Here is a 6,563-nt window from a genome sequence, read left to right on the forward strand (position 1 = left end):
ACACATCAAAGGCTGTCAGTTGAATGGTGTTTTGAGCTAACGTTAGCAATAAAACTATCCTAGATAGCTAAGACGTTTTTGAAATGACTGCTAGCTTAGCTACAGGCTAGCAATCAAGGCAAGGCAAGGCAAGGCAGCTTTATTTGTATAGCACATTTCAGCAACAAGGCGGACAATCCCGCTGTAAAACCTTGACCTAATATTTCAACGACATAAAATAATTTTAAAACCTTCATTATCCAATGCTCACTTCCTGTTCTGAAATGTACGCAAATTAGCACACATTTAACAAGATAATGCATAATTTGCATATTTAAGACATACATTTCAGAAAACTTGTAATACAAAAAACAGTGTCATAAAGTCTATAATCACTGGCAAAGTGTCATGTCTCTATTTTCCCTATTCACTGTGTTTAACGTTACATTAACCCTCCTGTTGTCCCGGGTCATTTGACCCCTTCGAAAAAATGTCTAAGTTTCTTTTTAACCAATTACCAACAAAAAATGGATTGGATTCCTTAAACGCTCCTCCCAATAAATGTTTCACTTTCATTCCTGGAAACTCATCTGTACGTTCCTCTGATCTTAACTAGTCAAATAATTCATAATTCCTGATTTTTTAACTCAATATTAGGTATAATTCTATTTAAATGGGGTTACTGACCATGAATTCCAAAAAGTAGTAAAAACTAGTAAGTGGTAGTACTGAAAATGGTACGAAAATTTCAAATTTTGTCCTTTTTTTTTTTTTTTAACCAGGACGACAACACAGGGTTAATTAGCTTTTTGCTAATTACTGAAATTGACCACTGTGTGACTTTTAGCAGGCAGCTCATTCCATCCACAATACGGCCTTTGGGGACATTTCAATCATAAAACTTCAAAGAAACACTGTGGGTGTGGAGAGATGTCCGGTAGACTAATCCAGACAGTGACCTCTGAGATTAGCTCTTCTCTCTCAGTCAGAACAACACACAACACACGACGACGAGCTTTTAAGAACGTTCGGGCGTTCCATTTTAGAACTTTCGAGTACAAGGAACGCACTGTAGCGTTACACACACAGCGTCAACTGACTGACGTTAGCTTAACCGGCTAGCATGGATGAGCGAGCACACGTTTCTCTGAAATAGCCTCAAAAATGAAACCAACTCACCTCTGACAAGGAAAAACACAGACACACTGCGAGTGTCAGGGCAGCCGTCCTCATTGTGTCCGCGCGGAGACTGAAAACTACAAACCGAATATGTCTAACGTGGCTGTGCTTTGAGCTCGCGCTCTAATCCGCGTTAATGAATGCAGGTCGACAGGTCGGCTGGACTACGGCGACGGAGGAGCAGAGACTTAATGTTGGAGGTGTTGGCTGTTGAAACCTGTTCCTGTTCCTGCTTCCGTGGAGAACCATAGACAGTTAAAGAAATGGACCAACGGTCTGTTGTTGTTATGGACGGAGACCAGTGAAGGATGTCACTCCCCGATGTGAGTCGAGTGCAGATTTGGTTGCGCATGCGTCACTTGCGATAAGTAGCCTCCAGGGCTACGAGAGAGACTTCTGTAATGTCAACACAGTAAATGGACCTACTTAACGAAGTTGGTTCACTGCTACTTAGCTACATTTAGCATCAAACACATCAAGGCTGTCAGTTGTGTTTTTTTGAGCTAACGTAGCAATAAAACTATCCTAAAAGCTAAGACGTTTGAAATGCCTGCTACTTAGCTACAGGCTAGCAATCAAGGCAAGCAGAAGGCAGCTTTATTGTATAGCACATTTCAGCAACAAGGCAATTCAAGTGCTTTACACAAATCAGTTAACACATATAACACAAGTAACAACGTTAAAAATCACAAGCATTAAAACCCGTGTAAACACCATGAATAGACAGTTAAAAACAAAGAGAAACATAAAACACAAGAATAAATTTACAGTGCAGCATAAGAAATTTAAAGAATGATTAGTTTTAAAGAAAGGCAGCATCAAATAGAAAGGTCTTCAGCCTTGATTTAAAGAACTGAGAGTAGCAGCGATCTACAGGTTTCTGGGAGTTTATTCCAATATGAGGAGCATAGAAACTGAAAGCTGCTTCACCCTGTTTAGTTCTGACTCTGGGGACAGAAAGACCTGTCCCAGATGACCTGGAGGTCTGGGTGGTCTATGTGTAGTAGCAGATCAGCAATATATTTTGGACCTAAACCGTTAAGTGATTTATAAACTACAAAGTACTTTGAAATCAATTCTTTGACACAGGACCAGTGTAAGACTTCAGAACTGGAGTGATGTGATCCGTCTCTGGTCTTAGTGAGGACTCGAGCAGCAGCGTTCTGAATCAGCTGCAGCTGTCTGATTGATTTTTAGGGAGACCTGTAAAGACCCCGTTACAGTAGTCAAGTCTACTGAGATAAGGCATGGACAATGTTTTTCCAATCCTGTTGACACATAAGTCCTTAAACCCTTGATATATTCTTAAGTGTGATAGTAGGCTGACTTTGTAATTGTCTTAATGTTGGCTGTTAGAAGTTCAGGTCGAGTCCATGACTACACCAAGATTTCTGGCTTTGTCTGTTGTTTTTAACATGTTTGTTTGAAGCTGAGCGCAGACTTTTAATCGTTCCTCTCTTGCTCCAAAACAACCACCTCAGTTTTTCCTTCATTTATTTCAGAAAGTTCTGGCACATCCAGCCGTTATTTTTGTCGATGCACTTAGCAGTTTTTGTATTGGACTATAGTCCCCTGCGATAAGGTTATGTAATTTGTGTGTCGTCCGCATAACTATGGTAACTATTTTGTTTTTCTCCATAATCTGAGCCATTGGAAGCATGTAGATGTTAAACAGAAGAGCCCAGAAGAGAGCCTTGCGGAACTCCGCACGTCATATTGTACGCTCAGATGCATAATTACCTTAACACAATAATCCCTATTCTTTAGTAGGATTCAACCCAGTTTAGTACTGAGCCAGAAAGGCCAACGCAGTTTTCCAATCGGCTCAGTAGTATGTCGTGGTCGACCGTGTCAAATGCAGCACTGAGATCAATTAATACTAAGATTGAAATTTTGCCATTATCTGTGTAAGGTGGATGTCATAAAGACTTTGACAAGAGCCGTTTCAGTGCTGTGGTGTGGTCGAAACCCGACTGAAAGGTTCACAAACTGTTGCTTATTGACAAAATGGTTGAGTTTTGAAAGACTACTTTTTCAATGATTTTCTTAAAAACGGAAGTTTGATATTGGCCTTAGTTGCTCATTAGTGACTTGTCTAGGTTGTTTTTTTTAAGAGTGGCTTGATTACTGCAGTTTCAGGCCTGTGGAAAGATACCTGAAAGAAAGAATGTGTTCACATCTGTAGAAGATCGAAGTCAAACAATTGGAAACATTTTTGAAAAGTCCCGTTGGTAGAACATCAAGGCAACAGGTCGAGTTTTTCAGATGTTGATATGTCCTCCGTTGTATGTTTGATCGTGTGAAATTCTGTCATATTGGAACTATTTTTGCTTGAACACTGTGACACACATATCCTGGACTTGATATGGAGCACTGACTGTTTGTCTATATCTTTTGAATTTTGTCTTTGAAGAAGGAGGCAAAGTCATTGCAGGCCTTGTAATAAAAGTTCGATGCTACTGGTACTGGAGGGTTTGTTTAACCTATCACAGTAGCAACAAAGCACGGGAATTATTTGTTTCTAGAGATAATATCAGAGAAAAGGACCTTCTTGCATTCCTCAGTTCCAAATTATAAATGCGAAGTCCTCTCTTTATAGGAGTTATAATGACCAGGAGATTTGTTTTTTCGCCACCTTCGTTCAGCTTTCCTACACTCTCTTTTTTCTGTTCTCACCAGTAGGACATTTCTCCATGGAGATCTTTTCTTACCAGAACAACTTTGACCTTAGGGGAGCAATGGCATCAATAACTTTGTGATTTTACAGTTGAAATTATCTACAAGCTCACTGACTGATAGCCCAGAGAGGGCTGGTTGGTGAGGAAAAGCTGTATAAAGTGTCACTGGTGTTTTCAGTGATTACCGTTTTCTGTTATCTTTGTTTGGACACTTTTGGCACAGAGATAGTGCCGTTAAAGAAAACACAGGATGATCTAGAGAGCAACGTCAGTCACCACAACCTTGGAATGTTCAGACCTTTGGAGACAATCAAGTCCAGTGGTGCCCCTTATTGTGGGTGGGCTCCGTCACATGCTGAGTCGTCCATAGTTCTCAAACACAACACAGCTCTTTTGTCCCCTGTCCTGGGGCTTGTCAACTGAATGTTAAAATCACCCGCAAGGATTACCAATCAAGTTATGCAGATAATAGACAGCAGTTCGTGAAGTCATCAATGAAGGTTGCAATATTTAGGTGCCTGTAGATATTTAGAAACTCGCTTGGGGAAGATCTTATTGAAGAGCAACTATTCAAGAACAAAATTTTCCATAACATATTTGCGTACAGGGAATAGTCATTAAACAAAATGGCGACTCCCACCTCCTTTCTTATTCACTCTATTCTCACTCATAAACTGAAGTTAGGGGAGCTGACTCTAAGAACAGCAGCGCTGTTGTTATGGTCTAACCAGGTTTCAGTTAAAAACATGAAATCTCGATTGTGCTTAGTAATAAAATCATTGATTAAAAATGATTTTTTTCCTGCCAAGACCTGACGTTTAGTAAGGCTAGTGTTAGTGTGTTTTCATTTTTTGGGACAGGCTGTAGCTGACGCGGAAGGGATCTAAATTTGCTAATGTGCAGTTAAGTGCTATTCACCATTCTTTTCCTATTACCTATCACAACAAAATTGAGAAAGAATTGAATCCACAGGGCCCGGGCTTGCTTGAAAAGAGTCATTAGTATCACTAGTCCTGCACCCAAGGCCCGGCACATATCAGATAGTGCTTGCCAGATTTTGCACACAGCGTCCTTATCATTCTGGGGGAAGGAGTTTTCTGACATCCTGGTAGTGGTGCTTGGCGTTTTACTTTTGCCCGGTTGAGCCATGGGGTAGGAAGGGGTGCATAATTGATGGGGGAATAAGGGAAAGGGTGTGTGGAGACATCAGTAAGACAGCGATGAATCCTCAGAAGGTTCGGGTTGGGAAGGTTGAGGGGTGCTGGACGGTGAAGAGGGAGTGGAGGTTTCGTGTCTCTGCTCTCTGGTCTCCCATGGTCAAATCTTTGCACAGGCGGGGGCTGTGCTGGATCACTGCCGCACTGTTGTGTCTTCCTTTTGTTTTGTGACCTTGGCAGAGGGAGCAGATGTGTACGCAGAAAGTAAGCAGATTAAGGTGAACAGCTTTACTCCTGGCTTGTTAAGGGAAGTCTCTCTGCTTTAAAAGATGTCTGCGCTCCCAGAAAATGTTTAAATTGTCAATGAACTTCAGAGGTGGACGTACATTCAGTTGAAAGCCATTTGTTTAGTCCCAACAGTCGGCTGAATCTCTCATCTCCTCTTCTGACTGACGGTATAGGACCACTGATAAACACATTTGCGCTTAGGGGGGTGACTGTGTCAACAGTTCCCTAAAGTCCAGTTTCAGCATTCAGACTGTTGCTTTACAACATCATTGTGACCCTATATGCAGATAATGTTCTTCACAGTTGGGTGTGCTGCCACGATATCTGTGATTTTTTGGTCAAGTCAGACACCATGTCTTTGGGAAACATAGTATTTTGGTGTTTTAACTGTTTTTTAAATCTTTTACAGCAGAGTCACCCACAATCAGGGTTTGGGCCCAGTTGTTAGCTTTTACTTTTTTGAATTGCTCTCAGTCCTTACCCTGCTGTGTGGCGATGAGACGCAGTCCCGTCATCATATGACTGTCCACTTCTTGCAGCAGAGGACAAATCTGTTATCCAGTTGCACACCAGGTTGTTGGGGGGCATTTGTTGCTTATTTTCCCTTTGCAGCTGTCCACGGCTGTGTCCTACTAGTACAGGTTTGAAGAGGCGCTCTGCCCAGATGAAATGCAGGCCAGCCGTCATATCCAAATCTCAGGGCGCTGTGCCCGGCCCGTTATTCCCTCCCATTTCCCAGGAAAATGATTTACCCTTAGGTTCGCACCAGACAAGTTCCAGGGAGGACCGCCACTTGTTATTTATTACCAGTTCCACCCTCCGTTGTTTCTTGTAGTCTGTTGGTGCTAATTAGCCGTGTGGTTAGCATACTTCTGTCCATTGTTATGGGTCCATGGTAAAGTGGTGTCATTTCCACAATCCGTTAACTTCCCCGTTCACTTCTGAGGTGAACCTTGGTTTCCAGAATGTCAATCTTCTGAGGAGTTTGTAGTAGTCTTCACGGAGAAGGAGGCATCTTGCTGCTAATTGTTATCTACAATCACTGTAGGACAGGCTTGAGCTATTGGTAGGCCACGCTCACCGCAGAAAAATTTTAAAATATGGTAGCCTACATGTCTACAAAAAATGTATAGTCCAGTGTTTTTGAAGTGTCCAAGAGCCGCTGCTCATAGTTTCTCAGAGGAAAAGCACGATTATCAGCAAAATATGCAAGCAGCTGCGGAGCAAGCAGCAAAGCGTCTGCCCGTGTAAGACAGGAAGCAAAGTCATCAAACCCAACCAA

This window comes from Etheostoma spectabile, unplaced genomic scaffold, assembly GCF_008692095.1.
Source record: "Etheostoma spectabile isolate EspeVRDwgs_2016 unplaced genomic scaffold, UIUC_Espe_1.0 scaffold310, whole genome shotgun sequence".
NCBI lineage: Eukaryota > Metazoa > Chordata > Actinopteri > Perciformes > Percidae > Etheostoma > Etheostoma spectabile.